The sequence below is a fragment of the Monodon monoceros genome, unplaced genomic scaffold (assembly GCF_005190385.1).
Source record: "Monodon monoceros isolate NGI ecotype Baffin Bay Population unplaced genomic scaffold, NGI_Narwhal_1 Super_Scaffold_7, whole genome shotgun sequence".
Taxonomy (NCBI): Eukaryota; Metazoa; Chordata; class Mammalia; order Artiodactyla; family Monodontidae; genus Monodon; species Monodon monoceros.
In genome coordinates this window covers 49,797,530-49,824,429 of record NW_021703784.1, presented here as the reverse complement: position 1 = coordinate 49,824,429, position 26,900 = coordinate 49,797,530, and positions in this window count along the sequence as shown.

Genomic DNA, 26,900 nt, shown 5'->3' with positions numbered 1-26,900 from the left:
AGATCATATGCCCTAGTGTACAATGTTTCTGGAATCAATGAATAAAATTTGAATAGCTGCAATAATACTAAAACTACTACTACTAATAATAATGGAAGCAAGAATGCAGATTCTAGGATATTCATGGGATACCCAACATATACCATGCTGTATTTTAGGGATTTTATGGAAATCACCTGTATTTTTTCCCTATAATTTCAAGGTCACTGTTTTATAAATGAGAAGTTTTCAAGATGACACCATAAATAACACTTCCAACATTTTTCTGTTTTACTCCAAGATTCATACCTTTCCCACCATAATGTTTCTATAATAAATGCAGAAGTGGTTAATAGTCCAGGTTGTAAGATTAACACAAAAGTCATTTGTTAAAAAGCATATTGCTTTCTGCTGGTTTAAGCTGATATATGAATAAAACTTAGACTCCTGTAGGAGTAGATGGGTAATATTCACTAGACTACCTTTCTTCCTTGCTTTGTAAAGTACCTGAGTAAGCAGGTAGTATGTATTTATACTCTGACAAAGTCATGGAATACCAACATACAGATTCAAATTCAGTAGTGCTGAACAACCACTCTGCTAGGCTCTTACATCTCATTTAACCTTACTATAAAGGGTCATTATCTATGTTACTACTCATCATTCACTAATACTTAGTGAATATCTACTATAGTATGGGCATTGTACGGAGTATGTAACTCTGTACTTTGATTACAAAAACGCAAGTGGAAGAGTCAACATTTATTATGAGTTGAAAATCCTACCCAATAATCTGGCCACAAATCTCTATAACCTGTATGAGCAGTGGGAGGTTTAGCATCTATTAGAAACATTCAACAGAGTTTTTATAATTTACAAACTTTTGCATAAGCACACAGAAATGGATACATAAATGAATCTATAACTTAATTCAAACTTCCACCACTAATGCTCCCCAAACCTTGAAGTATTATTATACAATTGCCAAATCAAAGCCAACTGTTCTCATAAACACTGGGAAAAGACAAGTAACAGCTACCATTTATCTGGGGAAGACAACTTGGTGACATTTAATGCAACAATTAACATGCTCCCTAGAAATAAAACGGTATGTGAGAGCACAGATAATTCTCTGGTTTATTTCCTTGTCCATCTACAACAATCTACAATCAATGCCCATCTACAACAGAAGCTCAAAAATTCTCTAGCCAGAAAAGAAATCTTCAATTGCATGGAAATTGTACTTCAAACATCAGCTACTCTAGAATGTTACAATTTGTGAAAATTGCTTTGGAGTTTTTACCTCTGCATGTGCAAAGGAAATGTCTCATTATAATCAGTCACAGGAATGTACATCTATGCAGCATTATGGAACTTACTCTCTGAGGGAGATCTTGGAACAGGTAAGGCAAGTGTCCTGAATGCAATTATCCAGCATTAAAGAGTATCATTATTGATATCTTATACTTCACCTCACTAACCGCAGTAGGTAAGAATCATGCTACCGGGACTTTCCTGGTGAGGCAGTGGTTAAGAATCTTCCTGCCAATGCAGGGGACACGGGTTCAAGCCCTGGTCCGGGAAGATCCCACATGCCGCAGAGCAATTAAGCTCGTGAGCCACAACTACTGAGCTTGTGTGCCACAGCTACTGAAGCCTGCATGCCTACAGCCCATGCTCCGCAACGAGAAGTCACCACGATGAGAAGCCCGCGCACCGCAACGAAGAGTAGCCCCCGCTCACCGCAACTAGAGAAAGCCCGAGCGCAGCAACGAAGACCCAACACAGCCATAAATAAATAAATAAATAAATAAATAAACTTATATATATATAAAAAAAAAGAATCATGCTACTTAAATTACCAGAGTCAGTCCTCCTCTACTCTTCTCTTTCACTTACCTAATGTGTGGCTTTGGAATTTAAGTCTAATTGTCCGAGTTGGAAGTAAACAGCAAATTCTTCCAAGCAGGCAGTAACACTCAGAGTGATAAATGCCTAGAGCTTGCACTCGCCATCACCTGCTCCTCCCCACAGTAACTCTGCTGAGTCTGTATTAGGTATTTCCTTCAGAGGACTGGTATGCTGGTTTTATTCTCGAAACAGAATATTTTTAATTTATTTATCCAAAAAGGACTAGGTGGTACTGAGTTACCATCATACATAGATCAGCACAGTTTATTTCATAACAGGGATTTATTTTATGCTGTCAGAAAGAGAATACTCTAAATAAATTGAAACCAGACTTTATTGGTTTCTCTCCTCCAAGAAGAGGAAATTATTTTGCTGGGGTGATGTAGGATCATGAAGACAGCATTATTACTCCTCTGGATGCTTTGTTTAGTAGGCAGGGAGAGGAATGAAAATGAACATTTATTGAGTTCTTGTAGAGAAGCCAGGTACTATATTTGGCATCTATGTGGATGATATTTCATTGCAATTCTGTAAAAACACCAAGAGGTAGGTGTCATAATTCTAATTTTCCAGAATAAAATAATAGTAGCATCTGACATTTATTGAGAGCCTACTATGTGCAGGCCAGTCATATCAGTCAATATGCTAGATTCTTCTCATGCACAAGAGCAGTTAATCCTTATAACAATTTTCTGTTGAGAGTCGGTGGTAACAACAGTCAAATGTCCATGAAGAATATAAAGCTAAATGAAATAAACCGACCAACTTAAATTATCTAGTAAAATTCATATGCTTTTTATAATTAACTTTCTGTGTAAGGAAACGAGGAGACGGGTCACACAATTCCAAATAAAATAATTTAGGAATAATTTCTGAGACCTAGGTAAGTGACAGTTTTAATTCAGTAGGTAGAAGCCAGATCAATTTCAGTATTAACTGTCTAAATAAAATCTGTATGAACAACCACAAATTAGTTAATCCAGTGTAGAACCAAAATGTAAAGAACAGATACAATTTTGCTGTTTGGCAGAATGATCTATGGTTTTAGAAATTCTGATGTGTCTCCCGGACAGTAAGTTACAAGAGCAGATGTGAAAATCACTGAACTTGAGATTTAAAAAAAAAAGGGTGTCAAAGGCTTTCACTATTCAAGGAATATGGATACAAACATCTCTACTTCCATGACAAGTCTACTTGTCAAAGGTTTAGGCATCCTCAAGGCTATCCTCAACTCACTTTCAGGGGAGAAAAGAAGAAATTTCCTTAAGTTTAAATAAGACTTCTGAGTCCTGAGTTCTAGTTTTCCAAGCAACATTCTGACGATAAAATCCTTGGGTCAGAGTCAGAACAATGCCAAAAACAGCAGCATTTCTGTCTACAGGACAGTTTACAATTTTCATCACAAATTAATAATTTATTATCTCTTCTCTCTCTCTTTCTCTCTCTCCCTCTCTCACACACACACTCCTCACAGACCTCTATCTCTTAGAGAAATGAAAATACTATGAATGTGTCGAACAGTTTGAATTCTGGGTCAGCAATAACACTGTCACCAGACCTCAGATGATGACAAATTTCCTAGAAGTCAATGTTTCCTTGGTTTCCTACCAAATGGCCTGCTTCATCCTTGCTAAGAGGACCTTGATATTTTTCTCGTAAGGGTGTGTGTGTTGAAAGGGATGAGAGGTGCCTCCCCAGGTCCATATGGTGAATCTTGATTGGGTGAAATCAATCTTAGTAACTCCATTCCCCTTGCCTAGTGATTGCCTTAGCCCTGGCAGTGAGATGCAAATCCGGCCCTTTTGGACAGATTTTGTGAGAGCAAGTCTGGTAGGGGTTTTGTGGAAGCTCTGCCTACTTTCCTCAAAAGGTACACAAAACAGACTTTTATTTTCTACCTCTGGTCAATGTCCCATGATTATTGTGTGGGGAACAGCTACTTTGGAACCATGAAAGGAGCCACAGTGAAAGGACTAGAAAAATAAACTGAGCAATGCTATACAGAAAGACAGGTAGAATCTGCTCAATGAACAATCCCTACCATCTACCCCTTGTTACGTGAACTAATAAATTTACAATTGCTTATTTTAGTTGGGCTAATCTGTTGCCTTGAGCTAAATACATGAGAACTAAACAATAGAAGTTCCAGTCATCCTTCCTCCCTCTGCAAAGGATATATGAAGCAGTCCACAATTGATATTAGTATCTTCTTTTCTCAGATGAGTAAACTGAAGAATCAATACATAGGAATGTTGTTAACATTTCCCAAGAGAGGTGGTAGAGCTAATATTCTGACATGTCTCTAGCTTAGAACAAGATCTTTCTACTACATAGTGCTTTGGTGAACAGTGAAAGGGCCATTCACTATTTGAGGAAGTTGTAGATATAAGGAAGTCTGGGAATTCATAAAATGGACATAAGTTGGATATAAATGTATATATCTTTTGAAACCAAATAATGAAACAATTAAAAGAAACCCCAGGGTTCTCCAAATACTTGGGAGATAGAGTGAGTGTATCAAGCTCTTAAAAATCATGTTGCAGTGAAGATGCAGTGTCCCACTAACAGTGCTAATATCAACATTAGGGTGCATCTATCTTTCTGAATTAGTGTGTTTGTTTTTTCTGGATATATAACCAGGGGTGGAATTGCTGGATTTCATTTTCATTTTGTTTAAAAAAAAACATTTTTCTTTGTGATTCATTCTTTGACCCATGCATGAAATATACATATTTTGTTTAATTTCCAAATATTTGGGATTATGCTGACATGATTATAATACTAATTGCTGATTTAAATTAGTTGTAATCAAAGACCAAAATCTATATAGAGTTGGTCCTCTGTATCTGCAACTTTCACATCCAAAGAGTCAACCAACTGCTGATTGAAATTTCCACCATGGATGCTGAAGGCCACTGTAATTTTAATATTTTAAATACATTAAAAAAATTATGACCAAGTATGGCTTATTTTGATATACATTCTGTGTGTACTTTAAAATAATGTGTATTATTTTGTTGTTGAGTAGCATGTTCAATAAATGATAATGAAGATGAATTAGTTGATAGTATTCATGGAATCTCCTCTATATTTTCTGTCTACTGGTGTTTTTCAATTACTGTGAAAGGAGTAAAAACATTTCCAACTATAAATATGGATTTCTCTGTGCCTGTTTTCAGTTGTTTGTTTTTTCCATGTATTTTGAATTTTGTTTTTAGGGGCATACACATTTAGAATAACTATGGCCTCTTGATTCACAGAAAGATAGACAAGATGAAAAGGCAGAGGGCTATGTACAAGATGAAGGAACAAGATAAAACCTCAGAAAAACAACTAAATGAAGTGCAGATAGGCAAACTTCCAGAAAAATAATTCAGAATGATAACAGTGAAAAGGATCCAGGACCTCGGAAAAAGAATGGAGGCAAAGATCGAGAAGATACAAGAAATGTTTAACAAAGACCTAGAGGAATTAAAGAACAAACAGAGATGAACATACAATAACTGAAATGAAAAATACACTAGAAGGAATCAATAGCAGAATCACTGAGGCAGAAGAAGGGATAAATGACCTGGAAGACAGAATGGTGGAATTCACTGCCATGGAACAGAATAAAGAAAAAAGAATGAAAAGAAATGAAGACAGCCTAAGAGACCTCTGGGACAACATTAAACGCAACAACATTCACATTATAGGGGTCCCAGAAGGAGCAGAGAGAGAGAAAAGGCCCGAGAAAATATTTGAATTTTATAGTAGAAAACTTCCCTAACATGGGAAAGGAAATAGCCACCCAAGTCCAGGAAGCGCAGTGAGTCCCATATAGGATAAACCCAAGGAGAAACACGCCGAGACACACAGTAATCAAATTGGCAAAAATTAAAGACAAAGAAAATTTACTGAAAGCAGCAAGGGAAAAATGAGAAATAACATACAAGGGAACTCCCCTAAGGTTAACAGCTGATTTCTCAGCAGAAACTCTACAAGCCAGAAGGCAGTGGCATGACATACTTAAACTGATCAAAGGGAAGAACATACAACCAAGATTACTCTACCCAGCAAGGTTCTCATTCAGATTCGATGGAAAAATCAAAGGCTTTACAGACAAACAAAAGCTACGAGAATTCAGCACCACCAAACCAGCTCTACAACAAATGCTAATGGAACTTCTCAAAGTGGGAAACACAAGAGAAGAAAAGACAAAAACAAACAGAAAACAATTTAGAAAATGGTCATAGGAACATACATACCGATAATTACCTTAAACGTGAATGGATTAAATGCTCCAACCAAAAGACACAGGCCTGATGAATGGATACAAAAACAAGACCCATATATGCTATCTACAAGAGACCCCCTTCAGACCTAGGGACACATATAGACTGAAAGTGAGGGGATGGAAAAAGATATTCCATGCAAATGGAAATCAAAAGAAAGCTGGAATAGCAATACTCATCAGATAAAATAGATTTAAAAAAAAAGAATGTTACAAGAGACAAGGAAGGACACTACATAATGATCAAGGGATCAATCCAAGAAGAAGATATAATAATTCTAAATATAAATGCACCCAACATAGGAGAACCTCAATATATAAGGCAAATGCTAACAGCTATAAAAGAGGAAATCGACAGAAAACAATAATAGTGGGAGACTTTAACACCTCACTTACACCAATGGACAGATCATACAGACAGAAAATTAATAAGGAAACACAAGCTTTAATTGACACAATAGACCAGATAGATTTAATTGATATTTATAGGGCATTCCATCCAAAAACAGCAGATTATACTTTCTTCTCAAGTGTGCACAGAATATTCTCCAGGAGAGATCACATCTTGGGTCACAAATCAAGCCTTAGTAAATTTAAGAAAACTGAAATCATATCAAGCATCTTTTCTGACCACAAAACTAAGATTAGAAATGAATTACAGGGAAAAAACCATAAAAAACACAAACACATGGAGGTTAAACAATATGCTACTAAATAACCAAGAGATCACTGAAGAAATCAAAGAGGAAATCCAAACATACCTAGAGACAAATGACAATGAAAACAGGACAATCCAAAACCTATGGGATGCAGCAAAAGCAGTTCTAAGAGGAAAGTTTATAGCTATACAAGCCTACCTCAAGAAAAAAGAAAAATGTCAAATAAACAATCTAACCTTACACCTAAAGGAACTAGAGAAAGAAGAAACAAAACCCAAAGTTAGCAGAAGGAAGAAATCATAAAGATCCGAGCAGAAATAAATGAAATAGAAACAAAGAAAACAATAGCAAAGATCAATAAAACTAAAAGCTGGTTCTTTGAGAAGATAAACAAAATTGGTAACCATTAGCCAGACTCATCAAGAAAAGTAGGGAGAGGACTCAAATCAATAACATTAGAAATGAAAAAGGAGAAGTTACAACAGACACTGCAGAAATACAAAGCATCCTAAGAGACTACTACAAGCAACTCTATGCCAATAAAATGGACAACCTGGAAGAAATGGACAAATTCTTAGAAAGGTATAACCTTCCAAGACTGAACCAGGAAGAAACAGAAAATATGAACAGACCAATCACAAGTAATGAAATTGAAACTGTGATTAAAAATCTTCCAACAAACAAAAGTCCAGGACCAGTTGGCTTCACAGGTGAATTCTATCAAACATTTAGATAGGAGTTAACACCCATCCTTCTCAAACTCTTCCAAAACATTACAAAGGAAGGAACACTCCCAAACTCATTCTATAAGGCCACTATCACCCTGATACCAAAGCCAGACAAAGATACTACAAAAAAAGAAAATTACAGACCAATATCACTGATGAATATAGATGCAAAAGTCCTCAACAAAATACTAGCAAATAGAATCCAACAACATATTAAAAGGATCATACACCATGATCAAGCAGGGTTTATCCCAGGAATGCAAGGATTCTTCAATATACTCAAAGCATTCAGTGTGATACACCATATTAACAACCTGAAGGAGAAAAAACATATGATCATCTCAATAGATGCAGAGAAAGCTTTTGACAAACTTCAACACCCATTTATGATAAAAAACTCTCCAGAAAGTGGGCCTAGAGGGAACCTACCTCAATATAATAAAGGCCGTATATGACAAACCCACAGCAAACATCATTCTCAATGGTGAAAAACTGAAAGCATTTCGTCTAAGATCAGGAACATGACAAGGATGTCCACTCTCAACACTATTATTCTACATAGTTTTGGAAGTCCTAGCCATGGCAATCAGAGAAGAAAAAGAAACAAAAGGAATACAAATTGGAAAAGAAGATGTAAAACTGTCACTGTTTGCAGATGACCTGATACTATACATAGAGAATCCTAAAGATGCCACCAGAAAACTACTAGAGCTAATCAATGAATTTGGTAAAGTTGTAGGATACAAAATTAATGCACAGAAATCACTAAATTCCTATACACTAATGCTGAAAAATCTGAAAGAGAAATTAAGTAAACACTCTCATTTACCACTGCAACAAAAATAATAAAATATCTAAGAATAAACCTACCTAGGGAGACAAAAGACCTGTATGAAGAAAACTCTAAGACACTGATGAAAGAAATTAAACATGATATGAACAGATGGAGAGACACACCATGTTCTTGGATTGGAAGAATCAATATCGTGAACATGACTATACTACCCAAAGCAATCTACAGATTCAATGCAATCCCTATCAAATTACCAATGGAATTTTTTATGGAACTACAACAAAAAATCTTAAAATTTGCATGGATGCACAAAAGATCCTGAATAGCCAAAGCAGTCTTGAGGGAAAGAAATGGACCTGGAGGAATCAGACTCCCTGACTTCAGGCTATACTACCAAGCTAAAATAATCAAGCTAAAATAATCAAAATAAATATACTACCAAGCTAAAATAATCAACAGTATGGTAATGGCACAAAAACAGAAATACAGATCAACGGAACAGAATAGAAAGCCCAGAGATCAACCTAACCATATATGGTCAACTTATCTTTGATAAAGGAGGCAAGAATATACAGTGGAGAAAAGACCGCCTCTTCAAGAAGTGGTGCTGGGAAAACTGGACAGCTACATGTAAAAGAATGAAATTAGAACACTCCCTAACACCATACACAAAAATAAACTCAAAATGGATTAAAGACCTAAATGTAAGGTCAGACACTATAAGACTCTTAGAGGAAAACATAGGCACAACACTCTATGACATAAATCACAGCAAGATCCTTTCTGACCCACCTCCTAGAGAAATGGAAATACAAACCAAAATTAAAAAATGGGACCTAATGAAACTTCGAAGTTTTTGCACAGCAAAGGAAACCATAAACAAGACCAAAAGACAACCCTCAGAATGGGAGAAAATATTTGCAAATGAAGCAACTGACAAAGGATTAATCTCCAAAATTTACAAGCAGCTCATGCAGCGCAATATAAAAAAAACAAACAACCCAATCCAAAAATGGGCAGAAGACCTGAATAGACATTTCTCCAAAGAATATATAGATTGCCAACAAACACATGAAAGAATGCTCAATGTCACTAATCATTAGAGAAATGCAAATCAAAACTACAATGAGGTATGACCTCACAGCAGTCAGAATGGCTATCATAAAAAAAAATCTACAAACAGTAAATGCTGGACAGGGTTTGGGGAAATGGGTACTCTCTTGCACTGTTGGTGGGAATGTAAACTGATACAGCCACTATGGAGCACAGTATGGCGGTTCCTTTAAAAACTGAAAATACAACTACCATATGACCCAGCAAGCAATCCCAGTAGTGAGCATATACCCTGAGAAAACCATAATTCAAAAAGGGTCATGTACCACAATGTTCACTGCAGATCTATTTACAATAGCCAGGACATGGAAGCAACCTAAGTGTCCACTGACAGATGAATGGATAAGGAAGATGTGGCACATATATACAATGGAATATTACTCGGCCATAAAAAGGAATGAAACTGGGTTATCTGTAGACATGGATGGACCTAGAGACTGTCATACAGAGTGAAGTAAGTCAGAAAGAGAAAAACAATTATCGTTTGCTAATGCATACATGTGGAATCTAAAAAAATGGTAGAGATGATCTTATTTGCAAAGCAGAAATAGAGACACATGTAAAGAACAAACATATGGATACCAAGGGGGAAGGGTGTGTGGGATGAATTGGGATTTTGGGGTTGACATATATACACTATTGATACTATGTATAAAATGGATAACTGATGATAACCTATCGTATAGCACAGGGAACTCTACTCAATGCTCTGTGGTGACATAAATGAGAAGGAAATCCAAAAAAGAGGGGATATGTGTATATGTATAGCTGATTCACTTTGTTGCACAGTATAAACTAACACAATATTGTAAAGCAACTATACTTCAACAAAAATTTTTTAAAAACAATGTAGACAAAACATCCTTCTATTGGAATAAGATGTCATAAAAGTCTTTAATAGCTAGAGAGGAGACAATGACTGGCTTCAAAGTTTCAAAGGATAGGGTAACTCTCTTGCTATGGGAGAATGCAGCTGGTGACTTTAAGTTGAAGGCAATGCTCTTTTACCATTTTGAAAATTCTTGTACCCTTAAGAATTATGTTAAATTTACTCTGCCTGTTCTCAATAAGTAGAACAACAAAGCCTGGATGACAGCACATCTTTTGACAACATGGGTTACTGACCTTTTTAAGCCCATTGTTGAGACCTACTGCTCAATAAAAAAGATCCCTTTCAAAATATTACTGCTCCTTGACAAGGCACACAGTCACCCAAGAGCTCTGATGGTGATTTAGATTAACCATATTTTCATGCCTGCTAATACAACATCCATTCTGTAACCTGCGGATTAAAGAGTAATTTTTATTTTCAAGTATTATTAGTTAAGAAATACATTTCATAAGGCTACAGCTGCCATAGATTGTGATTCCTCTGACGGATCTAGACAAAGTACATTGAATTGGCTTCACCATTCTAGATAACATTAAGAATATTAATGATTCATGGGGAGAAGTCAAAATATCAACATTAACAGGAGTTTGGAAAGTTGATTCCAACCCTCATGGATAACTTTGAGGGGTTCAAGACTTAGGTAGAGGAAGTAACTACAGGTATGGTGGAAATAGCAAGATAAGTAGAATTAGAAATGGAGCCTGCAGATGTGACTGAATTTCTGCAATGTCATGAGGTAACTTTAACAGATCAGGAGTTGATTCTTAGGGATGAGCAAAGAAAGTGTTTTCCTGAGATGGAAACAGCTCCTGGTGAAGATGTTGTGAAGACTGTTGAAATGACAACAAAGTTGATAAAGCAGTGGCAAGGTTTGAGAGAACTGACTTCAATTTTGCAAGAAATTCTACTGTGTGTAAAATGCTACCAAACAGCATTGCATGCTGCAGAGAAATCATTCATAAAAGCAAGAGTCAATTGATGTGGCAAACTTCACTGTTACCTTATTTTAAGAAATTGCCACAGTCATCCCAGTCTTCAGTAACCACTACCCTGATCAGTCAGCAGCCATCAACACTGAGGCATGACCCTCCACCAGCAAAAAATTACAACTGGCTGAAAGCTCACATGGTAGTTAACATTTTTCAGCAATAAAGTATTTTTAATTAAGATATATACATTGTTTTATTAGACATAATGCTATTGTATACTTAGACTACAGTATAGTGTCAACGTAACTTTTGTATACACTGGGAAAACAAACAAAAATTATATATATATATATACATATACGCACACACACATATGCTTAAATTTGGATAGCTTCCATTGCCATGATTTCAAGTTTACTGATCTTCCTTCTGCAGTGTCTAATTTGATATTAATCCCAGCAGCACTTCCCTCTCCCCCCACCAACTCTTTGGATATTTCATTTCTGTAACTAGAAATTCTATTTGGGTCTATTTTCTTTTTTTTTTTTTTTTGCGGTACACGGGCCTCTCACTGTTGTGGCCTCTCCCACTGCAGAGCGCAGGCTCCGGACACACAGGCTCAGCAGCCATGGCTCACGGGCCCAGCTGCTCCGCAGCATGTCGGATCTCCCTGGACCGGGGCACGAACCCGTGTCCCCTGCATCGGCAAGCGGGCTCTCAACCACTGCGCCACCAGGGAAGCCCTATTTTATATCTTTTGAGTAAAGACATGGAGGAAATGTAGGACCTAACTATGTAGATATCTGGAGAATGAGATTTCTGGGAATAGTACTAGAAACTAGTGCAATGGATCTAAGGTATGTGTGTGCCTGAGAAGTTTAAGGAACAAGAAAGGAAGAGAAAATGAGAGAGGAGAGCATCAAGAGCTTGAATTGGGGTGAAAGCATGGAGAAATTTAAAGATTATAATAAGAACTTTGATTTTACCTTCAGTCAGATGAAAAAACTAAAGGAGGTCAAGGGCAAAAGCAGGGCCTTAAGTCAGGAGGTCACTGCAATAACCCAGGAAATGCATAATGATGGTGAGGGCCGGGGTACTTAACTGTCACTTACTAGTTATGAGAATTGGCATGCTTTAAGATATTTAGAAAATTTTTGAGATGTATGTGTTACACATGTACACATACATGTGTAACATGTATGTATTCTCTGCCCTTCCAAACAAAACAAGGCAAAGAAAAAAAATGTTTTTGTTCCTCTATAATTGGAAGGCTTTAATTCTCTACTTAACTATAAAATTAAAAACAAAACAACAACAACAAAAAAACAAGCTCATCTAGAGAGTACTACATATAGTATCTTCTCTCATTGGCTCATTTGTACTCTCTTGCACTATCAAACCAGTGTTGCTCTGGGGGTAAAGTTTTTCTGTTAAAAGTTTTCCTACCCAATTTCCATTTGTAGTATACATATTCTTTCTAAATCTACATGATTAAAGATTAAAACAATTTGTTTTCAAACTCGCCTATTCCTTGGATCTTGTACAGTTAAACCACCAGTCAAAGAGCCACTATTGCAGCCTGGGTTCTAAGAGGGCGGAACTAGAAAAGGGACTTCTTCCATAGGTAGTAAGGACTGTAGTAAAACAGAAGAGTGAGACAAGTGGCGATCTATTAAGGAGAATTGAGGATCAAACACCGGCATGAACAAATACAAAAACAATGTCCAAGGAGCCAATGTCAGATGCTTAATTTCAGAGAAGAGATTGAGTTGGGAGGAAATCCTAGTGAAAGAAAGAGGAGGTACTAGCTAATGATCAAGCTTAATCTGAGGTAATGGAAGCAGTTGTTGAGAATAACTGTTGGGCAGTCACTGTTTCAGTGACTATATGTATGCTTGTGTGTGTGTGTGTGTGTGTGTGTGTGCGTGTGTATGACTATGAGGGTATAAGTTGCTCTAGCTGAAACTGCCAGAAGCAGGACTCATAGTAGACATAAAAGAGATAAAACTACATGCCTGGTGGATAATGTATTTATGAATATTTAAATAGAATGCACTCCAAGGAGCAAAATCATACACCTTTCAGAATGCATAATGTAGCTAGACGTGTTTCCATATCAGAGTTATACATATCCAATATAACACACAGACAAAACTCAGTTTAAATGGGTAGTTCACTCATGCAAACAACTAAAACAGACTTTTTTATGGAGCCAAGGTGAGGGTGGGGGTTGGAATCCACTCCCTGCTGTTTTTCTGATTTGTTCCTAAGCTCATTAGATGCTCGGTACCTCCTCCAGGGGATGAATCTCATCTTCAGACAATGTTAAACTAATTCTCTTGAGCAGAGGTGAAAAAGCTATTTCCCCACTGGAGTTTTCAAAGGCAAACATTTCCTGCAGAAAATCAAACAATTCTAGGACTTGACAAGGTAGCTAAGTATATTCAGTTTAGCAGGTAGCAGCCAGTGGAAACCTCTGTACACCTCCACACACAGCCTCAGGCCCCTCCTGGGGATGACAAGGCCATTAGCTTTTAAAAAAAGGAAAAATCTTGACAAACTATCTTGCAGCAAACTCAGGTACAGCCAAAATAGAAATGAATAACCTCAAATGATAGAGATTGGATCCCTGAGCAGCTTAATTTCATGACTAGCATATACATGAATATGTATATTTTGCCTTCTGATACTAACATATATGAGAACATAGTCTTTGAATTCTGGGTTCTTAAAATTAGCTGCTTGTAACTTATGATTACTGTTTCTGCTTTCCCTCAAATTTCACTTCTCTAACAGTATTATTTGAATACTAAGTGTCTGTCAGGCATTTTGATGGGGGCTGGTTACACCCAATGGAGAAGGAGGCACAGTCCCTGCCACGATGGCCTCATAACCTACTGCTGAAGACTGAAAATATATCAGTCAACAAATGCATCACACACTGTGATAAGAGCTAGGAAGGAAATGAGCAGAGATGAAAGTAAAACTAGGGAAACTTCTTTTATGTAGAAAGGTCAAGAACAGTATTTCTGAGGGTGTGACACCTAAACTGAAATCTAGAGGCTGAGAAGGTGGCAACTTTGAATGGAAGCAGGGAGATGATTTCAGACAAGGGAACAAGACCAAAGACTCTCAGGCCAGAATGTCTGCACGGCAGTATCAGAGCAAGGAAGGGGAAGCCTAGATTAAGAGGAGGCTGGACAAATTTCAGGTCCAAGTCCCATTAGACCTTTTAGACAGTGATATGTCATTGGAGTATTATATACAGAGGACAGTAAACAAACAACTAGGAGTAGTAGTCAAGCAGGACATTTTGTTCATTTATATGATGCTCTGTTTTGCCAAAGATACTTTCTCTATTATTCCACTTTCTTCTTTAGCCCAACCAGTCTCTCCATTCTCTCATTAGAATTGTACCTCTTCAGTGTGGTACATGTACACAGAGGAATACTACTTGGCCATGAAAAAAGAATGAAATGATGCCTTTTGCAGCAACGTGGATAGACCTAGAGATTATCATACTAAGTGAAGTAAGTCAGAAAGAGAAAGACAAATACCATATGATATCACTTATATGTGGATCTAAAATATGACACAAATGAACTTATCTATGAAACAGAAACAGACTCACAGACATAGAGAACAGACTTGTGATTGCCAAGGTGGAGAGGGGAGGGGGAGGGATGGATTGGGAGTTTAGGGTTAGCAAAGGCAAACAATTATATCTAGAATGGATAAACAACAAGGTCCTACTGTATACCAGGGAATTATATCCAATATCTTGTGATAAACCATAATGTATAAGAATATAAAAAAGAATGTATATATATGTATAACAGAATCACTTTGCTGTATAGCAGATATTAACACAACATTGTAAATCAACTGTATTTCAATAAAATAAAGTAAAACAAAGAAAAGAAAGAATTGGACCTCTTCAGAGAGAGAAATACATTCTAAATAAATCTGAACTAAAATGAAAATACTCATTCCAGAAATGATGACTAGAAAAGTGAACAAGGAAATAAGAATTGGTAAAGGTATCACCCAAACCTATATGATTTTCAGAAAGTTAAAAATAGGTTCTCTAGGGCTTCCCTGGTGGCGTAGTGGTTGAGAGTCCGCCTGCCGATGCAAGGGACATGGGTTCGTGCCCCGGTCCGGGAAGATCCCACATGCCACAGAGCGGCTGGGCCCGTGAGCCATGGCTGCTGAGCCTGTGCGTCTGGAGCCTGGGCTCCGCAACGGGAGAAGCCACAACAGTGAGAGGCCCGCGTACCACAAAAAAAAAAAAAAAAAAAAAAAAAATAGGTTCTCTTTCTAAAAAGACTCTCCTAATGTAATTTCTCTCCATTATACATTTCTCACTCTGCCCCTTTCTTTTTATTCTTGAGCTCTCCAAAGATTATTTGGATCATTGTACATATTTTCCTTGCTCAGAGATCCTCACACTTAGCTGATCACCAGAGTCTTGTGGGTATTTTAAAAATACTTATTACATGTGCATGTGTATACACAAAACACACACAGAGAAAGAGATCATTCCTGGTCTCTCTTAGAAAATCAAATTACTGGGGTGAGGCTTAGTAATCAATCTTTTACCTCCATCTCACTTTTTCTGAGGTGTCCTCAAGGAAGATTCACTGTCCTAACTGGTCTTTCTGCCTCCAAACTGTTCCATCATAGTCCTCCCTCCAATCTGACAACAGATCAGCTCACGTCTAAATCTAATCATATTACTTCTCCATTCCAAAACATCATTTTATTCCACACAGAATGAACTCAAAAGCACTTGTGATGGCTATCTGCAAAGCTCTATGGGTTTATGAGGATGATCACATTGTCATCATCATAGTTAATTACTGTAATATTAACGTCTAGGAGGAAGCCTAACACACAGGTATGTATAGTTTTTTAAAAATGGTTGCATGTTTGTTTAAACAGCAAAGTGCAGTAGCTAATGACAGTAGATTTAGCAGTGATTAGGTAACCTGAAATTCACAAAGAAAGGAATTATCTTGAAGTAATATATGTTTATCTGAATCTACATTTGTTTACCTGAAAAATACACTGGCACCAGAGTTCCAATTATAATAATTACACACTACTTATATAGATAAGGGTACTTTATAAATTTTTATTATACAAGTAATATTTGAGTATATCTTCATTATTAAAAATGCGAACAAGAAAGTGCATACAGCCAAGAGTGAAAGGCTACTTGTAGCCTTGCCAATCATTCCACTCTTAGAAGAAATAAGAATTAAGAGTTTTCCTTATGTATTTCCAGATTTTTTAAAATTTATGTAAATATATATAATAAAAATATATTTGGCTTACTAGGGATTTTTCTTTTTAAATGTTTTCAAATATGGGAGATCATGTTATTTTGCTATTTTCTTTTTTCAGTTAATCTAATAATGTGTGTGTGTTTGTGTATGTGTGTGTCTGTGTGTTATGTATTCTGGAAGGTAATATAAATGTATATATTTATATCTATCTCAACCTTTTTAACTCTTGTATAATATTTCAGTGTGAAATACCAAAAGCTATTTAACTACTCTCTTCCTAGCTGGATAGTAAGATTGTCTCTAATCACTCAGTATTACACAGGATAATGCAATAAAAATCCTTTTACACCTATTTTTATATACATTAAACTTTCAAAAATATTTAAATTTTTTCTATATCTGTAGTTATGCCCCCTTTCTTATTCCCAATTTTATTTATTTGAATTCTCTCTTATACACTTTCTCGCTCCTTCCCTTCCTTGTTCTTTTTCTTTTGATAATTTAACTTAACAAAGATTCTCTATTTCATCATTTATTTTGAAACACTCATTCAAAAAATTACTTTATAAATCAAATCCACTTCTATTTTCTTTTTCTAATACTTTTGAGTTTGGAACTTAGGTAAAACTTACTCATTTTGCTTTCTCATAATTTCATTTAAGTCTATATGTTTATATTTGACTGTTACCAAAAGCATGTGTAGTGAACTGATTGGTTTTCATTTCTAAATAGTTGGTAATTTCAGTTGTGGTTTTCTTTTAAAGTTTATTTTGTACCGAATTATTGTGAAGGGTTTGGAAAGAAAAAGTAAAATGTGATTGACTTGCTTTTCTGGGCATTTTCTTGTTAATTTCTAATTTTATAAGCAAAAAACAATTCTTACACTAGATAACATGGTAGAGATTTCCAATTTGTGGCTCCCCTTCCAGAAAAACAAACAAACAGCTCTACTAAAGAATGTGTACTTTACTAAGACCTAACTCATCCTGTAGGGCACTGATAGACCAGACCTCCACTTTGAGATCAGTTTTTTATGCTAGATTATAAGCAGTTTATATTTCATTTTGAGCAAAGCTGTGAATTAGAATTAACCTAAAATCTGGGCAGGATGATGTGAATGTAGGTGTGCGCTTGTGGAATATTACATATGAGAAAATGTTGTCACTCTTTCAACAAACACTTATTAACAGGCTATGACATGCAGGGTGTGTTCCTAAACACTTGAGACTCATTAGTGAAAAGAGAAAAGTAATCCCTGCCCATATAGAGATTGTGTATTATTAAGAAATCCAGACAATAAATAATAAATAGAATACATAAATTATAAAATATTTTTGAAAGCCATAATTACTATGGATAAAATAAATAGAGTAAATAAAAGGGCTGGGTTTCTTAACTGTGATTTAGAAATAAGAGTGTCAGTCAGAGTGGCATTGAGCATTGAGCAGGCAGATATCTAGCGAAAGGAATTTGAGACAGAAAGGAAAGAAGATCCAAAGGCCCTGTGGTGGAGACCGTTTTGAAGGCCTGAGTAGAAAACCAGAGGGATGGGAGAACTGAGCAAGGCAGGCAGGCTGGCAGCTGTGGAAGGTGAGATCAGGGCTTAAGGGGAGGTGATGAAATCATGGAAAGCCTTTGTAGGTCATGAAAACTTGTGATCCACTGAAGTTTAAAAATTAAAATTTTCCCTGAAGGTATTTTGGCCCAGGTCTTCCTTCCTTGGATTTAAATTGTAAAAATGTCTTCATCTTTAATTAATAGATGAAGAAAGTCCAGGATCTGTCACAATCCACCCTTGCAGTCTGGGTTGTACTCCCTTCCCTTCAGCACTTTGGAAGGAGAAAAATATGAACTTCTGCATATTCACAAATACAAGTATACTGTTGTACCAACAATGCCCAGGTGATTAGAGAATGGGCTGATTTTGACCCTAAATGTAGGCCAGGGCTCTGGGTACCATTTCACCTTCTCTGTTTCCCCATCACTGCAACTTCTCCTATAATGTAACCATCTGAAGCTGTCATAGACTTCTGATGTGTCAGATGTCAGTCTGGCATTTTAATTAAGCACAGACAATGACTTGTTTCTGGAAGTCCCACGGTAGACAACTATTGATTTGCTTTTCAGTTTAGCATTTGGACAACGTACCAGATTGACAGCCACACCAACTTGAGTTTTTCTTTTTTTTTTTTTTTTTTTAACTTTCTGCCCTGGATCCTACCTAGCTCAAACCTCAGCCAATACTTTCATCTTTCCTCAATCCAGAACAGATGTGATCTATGCTAAATGAAACAAGGTATTCACAATTACAAAAATAAAAAATGAAACAACCAATTAATATCAGATGACAGGGACAGTATAAATGAGAGACTGACAGCCCCATGTTTTCAGGGACTGTGACTGTTTTGTTTACTACAAAATAAAAGTGCTTCCACAGAAACTGATTAAATATTTGGGGAAATAAATGAATAGATGGAAAGTAGATATGTTTTCGCAATAAGAGAAGTGACCATTAGTAAGAAATACTGTTTTCTACTTACTAATTATGTGTCCTTGGCCACTACATATAACTTTTCTATGCCTCAGTCTCTAGCTGTAAAATGGGTATAATAATGTCCATTCGTGTGCTCTGATAGCAAAACAAATAATTTAGTGCAAGTAGAAGCCACCTAGCACACATTCGACCCTTACATCTTACTTGTATCACTTCTCATACTCCACCATTGTTTCCTTGAACACACACCCATATAAGACTGTCAGCACAATTCTGTGTCTGAAATATTTTACTAAGGTCCTCGGATTTGCCTGTTGACATCTCATTTATTGTTCACGACCTGCCTGCTTGAGCAGCCTCCCCAGTTACCCCATCATCTGAATATGTCTAGAACTTCATTTTCAGTAGCCTGTGCTATTGCTTGTCTCCTGTTGCCTTCTGATTATGAAAATCTGCATAGGCAAGCATTCCAGAAGGCTTCTCACGGGGACGTCAGCACTGAATTTAAAAAAAAATGTTGAATTAATTATGTAAAATTACTTGTGTGCATTCAGCTTTCAGACTGCTAGGATTACTGTACACTGCACCTTGATAGCCCAGCCTTCCTAGTCCAGAATCAGACTTCCATGAATTAGCTGACAAACAAGGATAGCTAGAACTTGGGAGAGTGCAACTTAAACATTTACTTTTGGAAGTGTCACTCTTGGGCAAGTTATTTTAACTTGCTATTCCTCAATTTCTTCTCCTTTAAAATGACACAAAAATTATACCTAATTCATAGAGTTGCTGTGGGACTGTATGTGTTAATACATGTAAAGTACATTGAACTATTTCTGGCCCATAGTGAATACTTGTGTATTATCGTTGTGTTCATTATTATATTTATTTGCTATTATATTCACATTGGGGACAACATTAATTTTAAGTATTTGATTGCACCATATCCTTATCATTAAAATAAAGTGATCCTAACTTGTGGTTCTCCATAAATAGAAATTACCAGTATTTGACCAAGATGGAGTAATCAGGAAATATTTCTTGAAGAGGTGAATGCCAAACCTAACATTGTCTGGTTTCCTACCCATTTCCTGCCTTTCTCCTACTCTTCAGGCATGGTATTTTCTCAAGAAGACTGTCCTCACTTCCATCATCCATTTTTTTTGACTTGGTCCATTCCTAATTCCACTACAAAATCTAATTCAAAGCACTTTCGTAGTGAGCCTTTCTCAGCCAACTGTATTTATCCAATGCCATTTTAGTGTAGTATATGGGTCAAAGCTCAGGCTCTGGCATTAAGCAGCCCAAGGCCTCCATCCTGGCTCTGCCACGTATCATCCATGCGCAGTAGTGTAAGTGACTTACCATCTCCAAGTCTCACATCTCAGTTCCTTCTTATATGAAATACACCTACTTCTTGGGGTTGATATAAAGATCTAGTGAAAGAATACATCTATGGGCTCAACACAGTGTTTGCAGACACTGAGAATACACCTTTATAAATACTGGCCATTTTGTGGTCATTTTAATTGATGTATTTCTTGACTTTCACAATATTTTTCACCTGCAATATGCACATGCATCTCAGACAGTAGGCCCTCTGTAAACATTTACTGGCTAAAGAAAAAATAAATGCATTCCCAGAGGGCGGAGTATGTCCCAGCTCTGCAAAATCAGGTTGGCAATGCTAAGCACATGGACCCCTGAAGTAGAGTTGCCAGATTTAGCAAATGAAAATACAGGGCATCCAGCTAAATTTGAACTTTAGTCAAAAAACAAATCATTTTTAGTAAAAGTATGTTCTGTGCAATATTTGAGATATACTTAGAGTAGAAATTTGTTTATCAGAAATTCAAATTTAACTGAGTGTTCTGCATTTTATCTGGAAACCCTGCCCTGAAGCCACTTTCAAATCCATAAGTCTTTCTCTTCCCATGGCAAGACTGAGAATGGGGACTCAAGTCCATCCATGGGACACCCAGTCAAAGTCATGATAAACATAAATGGAATTTAATCCTGTATTATTCTTCTATTCAATCTAAGTATAGGTAAAACTCATTTATCTTGAAGTAGCCACTACTATTAAATTAACTTTCATTCCTCAAAAGAATATAATAAAGTAGACAATGGTATCTTTGTTTTTTTCTATTGAGGTAGCAATAAAGACTTTCATAAAATCTTCCAAAATTACAGGAATCTCAGGTCTTTATTTGCCTCTTTTATTTGATCAAATCTAGGGAAGAAGCAGAGTTTGTTGGGTGGTCTTGGTCACCCCAAGTTATCTTATTTGGGAAGCTACTTAGTTAACTTAATAGTTTACTGCTCACATCCCTGGCATCAGTGACACTTTTCTTTAATATAATTTAGTACTTAGACATTTTCAATCTGTAATGGTTATTATTTAGCACAGGTTGTTGCTACATGCAGTATATAGGTTCCATATGTGTCTTGTTCAATTCTTTATCCCTAGCTCCTAGCAAAGTTCTTGACACAGAGTTGAAGGTCAATACACAGTTGGTGAGTAAACAAGTGGTTAAGAACTCAGACTGTGGAGACAGGCAAAACCAGATCCAGATTTAGACCCTGTCACTAGCTGGATGACCTTGAAAAATTCCTTATTCTCTCAAGACTTAATTTGTTGTCTATAAAATGGGGCTACAAATAGTAGCTAGGACATAGGGATGCTTTGAAGATGAAATGAAATCTTGCATTTAAGCTATTTAGCAAAGGGCCTGACACTGTGGCAAGTGCTTCAGAATGGAGTTGATATCACATTAGATTTCTGATGCTACTGTAGGCACAATGTCAACGAAATACCACCCCTGCTGCATGAGAACCACCTTGAGTTAATTCTCTAGCTCAGCTACCCTGAAAAAACTGATAAGAGTAAGAAAGTCAACATGTTTCTAGGCAACATCGCTCATGTTGCCACCAGGGAAGCCTGGGGGCTTCCCTGGTGGCGCAGTGGTTGAGAGTCCGCCTGCCGATGCAGGGGACACGGGTTCGTGCCCCGGTCCGGGAAGATCCCACATGCCGTGGAGCGGCTGGGCCCATGAGCCACGGCCGCTAAGCCTGCGCGTCCGGAGCCTGTGCTCCACAACGGGAGAGGCCACAGCAGTGAGAGGCCCGCATACCACAAAAAATAAATAAATAAAATAACCCTGAGTGTTAAAGTACATCTGGATTGGGAAAAACTATAAGCAAACTATAAATACATAAATACACCATGCTTTGGGATTCTCTGAGTGTTGTGTAACGTGTATTGTATGAATATGTGGTGGTCACCCTGGAAGCTATTCATGTGGGGTGTTAAGACAGATATTGACTCTTCCAGAATATGAAGCTTCTAAGCCAGAGCAGCCCTATACCCACCAATCGTGTCTCCTTGGACCTGAAGTTGTCACCTGGAAAGAAGACAGCTTTCAGATGGCTGTGTGACCTGCTACCTGGACTGCCACAAAAGGAAGAGTTGACATGTCCTGTGGGCAAGCTGCATCCCCTCTCCTCTTGTCATCCTGGTAGATTCCCAGTGGGGCCCCTTGTAGTCTCAAGAGTCTAATGCTCACTTAAGCCTGAGAAAATGCCTGGGTGTTCTAGTGCTGTTCAGTGGAAGGGACATCCTGAATAAATTGCTCAGTGATCTTAGAATCTTAGGACTAGAAGCAGTCTTACATGCCATCCCCTTTGACAATTTATCCAGTGTTGGAAGCTCTTCTGCAATATTTTCAATAACTGGGCAGCTGATCTCTTTGACATTTTTTCAACCACAAGTACAGATATACCTCTTAGGAATCCATTTCATTGCCACGCAGTCCTCATTATAAAGGGCTTTGTTCTATATCTGCCTACCTGAAATATATAACCATTAGTTTTATATCTTTCCTGTCATGAGAGCTACACATAAGTTTAGATTCTTCCCCATGACTAATATTTACATATTTTCAGGCATCAATTTTATCCTCCATTAATCTCTTATTTTCAGCAAAAATATGCCAAGTTTCCCTGCCCTTCTTGCTAGACTAAGCCATCACATTAATCTTTCAGTGTAGTTTCTAGAGAAAGTGGCACTATCCCTAACTCAGGGTAAAGGTATACTTCTGGAAGTAGAGCAATTTATTTTAAATTATGGGAATAAGAAACAATTATGATTTTATAAATTGAGAAAGGCAGAAATTGCAGAGAAGAAAACAAAAACACTAAAACACATGACAAAAATACATATGTATTCATGATATGAATGATCATAATTGATAAAAGAAAACAGCAACATAGTGCTATGCTTGATTTCATGTTTTGGAGAAATACCACCTGTATTCAAATTCTGGCATGCACATTTGGAAAAGCTATTTAATGTCTCTAACCCCTAGTTGTCCCATCTGCAAAACAGCAAAAGTAATGGTATAGATTGCCCTGGGTTCTTGATGACAGAAATAAATAATCAATGTTAAATATTCCATATACACTTGGTTGAGAGTAAACTGTATGGAAACCAGTATTGCATTCTGATAAAGACTGCTACCTCTCAGCTTAAATCTCTGTTCTACCATTTACTAAGAAATCTTAGGCAAGTTATTTATCCTTCCTCCATCTCTATTTTCTTAGATGAAAAATGGAGATTGTAGATTATATTCTATAAAGATCAGTGGAAAAATATTTCCAGTCTGACACCTCGTCTCAAAACTTGTCAATTCCCTCATCAAGAAGTGGAGTCTCACCTAGAGATAGAAGAGTATACTCCTAGAGATAGAAGACTTTACACCTAGAGATCGAAGATTATGCTTCTAGACATAGAAGACTATACACTTAGAGATAGAAGAGTATACTCCTAGAAAAAAAAAGAAGTGGAGTCTCTGCTTCTCCCTTTCAATCTGGGTAGGCCTTTGTGACCGCCTGGCTAGTAGGCATGGAGAAATGATGTCACATGACTTGCCAGGCTCGGTCATAAAAGGTGATATAGCTCCTGCTTCCCTTTCTCTCTCTCACTCTTTCCCCTTGGATTTTTGCTTTTGAAGCTGTCCTCTAAGAAGTCTGGCTACCCAGAAGCTACCAGGATGAAGAGGTTAGAGAGAATTAGAAAGAGATGCTCAAGAGTTGCAGCTATTCCAGCTCCCCAGCCACTAAGTCTCCATGGCACAGGCCACAGACATATGTGCAAATGAGCCCTCAGATCATTCTAGCCCCATCATCTGACTGCAATCATATGAGAGACCCTGAATGAGTGAAAGCATACTGTGAGGTTACTTAACCTCAGAATCATGAGAGAATGACACAACGATTGCTGTTGTTTTTATTTATTTATTTATTTATTTAAAGGAACATTTATTTATTTATTTTTTGGCTGTGTTGGGTCTTTGTTGCTGTGTGCGGGCTTCCTCTAGTTGTGGCGAGCAGGGGCTACTCTTCGTTGTGGTGCACAGGCTTCTCATTGCAGTGGCTTCTTGTTGAGGAGCACAGGCTCTAGGCACACAGGCTTCAATAGTTGTGGCACGCAGGCTCAGTAGTTGTGGCTCATGGGGTCTATAGCACAGGCTCAGTAATTGTGGCACATGGGCTTAGATGCTCCATGGCATGTGGGATCTTCCTGTACCAGGGATCGAACCCATGTCCCCTGCATTAGCAGGTGGATTCTTCTTTTTTTTTTTTTTTTAATACATGAGCTTTTTTTTTTTAAAGGAAACTTTATTATTTTTATTTATTTATTTTTGGCTGTGTTGGGGCTTTGTTGCTGTGCGGGCTTTCTCTAGTTGTGGTGAGCAGGGCCTACCCTTTGTTGCGGTGTGTGGACTTCTCATTGCGTTGGCTTCTCTTGTGGAGCACAGGCTCTAGGCTCATGGGTTTCAGTAGTTGTGGCACGTGGGCTCAGTAGTTGTGGCTCATGGGCTCTATAGTGCAGGCTCGGTAGCTGTGGCGCATGACCTTAGTTGCTCTGTGACGTGGGATCTTCCCAGACCAGCGAACGAACCCATGTCCCCTGCATTGGCAGGTGGATTCTTAACCACTGCACCACCAGGGAAGTCCCTGATTGTTTTCGTTTTAAGTCACCACATTTTGGGATGACTGGTTAGGCAGCAATATATAATATATAATGCAAAGCTAGAATAGTATCTGACTCATAAGGCTTATGAGGATTACATGAGATGACTCATGTAAACTACTGAACATAGAGAAGTGGTTCTCAAACTTTAGTGTCCAATTCTATCACCTGGGGGCTTATTACAAAACAGATTCCAGGGCCCACCCCAGAATTTCTGATTTAGTCAGTCTAGAGGGAAACCTGAGTGCTTAATTTCTTTTTTGTTTGCTGTTTGTTTTTTAATTTTTTATTTTGTATTGGAGCATAGTTGATTAACAATGTCATGTTAGTTTCAGGTGTACAGCAAAGTGATTCAGTTATACATATACATGTATCTTTTCTTTTTCAAATTCTTTCCCATTTAGGTTGTTAAATAATATTGAGCATCGTTACCTGTGCTATACAGTAGGTCCTTGTTGGTTATCTAGTTTAAACATTGCAGTGTGTACATGTCATTCCCAAAGCCCTTATCTATTCCTCCCCACCCCCTTACCCCCTGGTAACCATAAATTCATTCTCTAAGTATGTGAGTCTGTTTCTGTTTTGTACATTAGTTCATTTGTATCTTTTTTTTTTCACATATAAACAATATCATAGGATATTTATCTTTCTCTGTCTGGTTTACTTCACTTAGTATGATAATCTCTGGGTCCATCCATGTTGCTGCAAATGGTGTTATTTCATTCTTTTTTATGGGTGAGTAACATTCCATTATATATATATATAATGTGATATATATATATATATATGACATCTTCTTTATTCATTCATCTCTCGATGGACATTTAGGTTGCTTCCATGTCTTGGCTATTGTAAATAGTGCTGCAATGAACACTGGGGTGCATGTATCTTTTTGAATTAGAGTTTTCTCCAGATATATGCAGTGGAGTGGGATAACAGGATCATATGGTAACTCTTTTTTTATTTTTCTAAGGAACCTCCATACTGTTCTCCATAATGGCTGTACCAATTTACATCCTCACTAACAGTGTAGGAGAGTTCTTTTTTCTCCGTATCTTCTCCAGCATTTATTATTTGTAGACTTTTTGATGATGGCCATTCTGACCAGTGTGAGGTGATAACCTCATTGTAGCTTAGCTGATGCTGATGCTGATGCTGTTGGTTTAGGGACCACGTTTTAAAACCATGGCATACAGCAAACACTCAATTATTAATTTTATTCTTACTATTGTTTTTAGTACTCACTGTTTTTATTTTATGAAACTTAATTAAGCATTGCCAGTTTTTTGGGGTACAAAGGAGATTTACACCCAGTTTCTCTCCATAACTCACAGTCTAATTTATCGTTTTTATCCTTAGTTTTGATCACAATGACTATCACATAATAAGTGCTTAAGAATTGCTTGTAATAGGAATATGAAGGGTCCCCACATCAACTTATGGGTATATGATGTAATGAAGTGAGACAGTATAAGAAAGAGTAAGATACAGAGAAAGGAGAGGAAAGGGAGAGAGAGATAGGAAGGAAAGTGTGGGAGGAGAATTTTACTCTCCTTGCTCTAAAACCTTTTTCTTCACACTATGACAAGTTTTCACAGTGTCCTTTTCTAATTTTAAGATGTGCATTTCATGACAGGAGCATCTTGTCTCCAAACCCCCTTTCATTTCTTCAGTTTCTTTAAAACAGAATGGTAAAATCATTGAATGATTGTGTAACAGAAATAGTAAAAAAGAAACCAAAAAACTGTTATCAGACTCTTGTTTGATTTTATTTTATGGCTATTGTCTAGTCTGATAAAAAATGCAT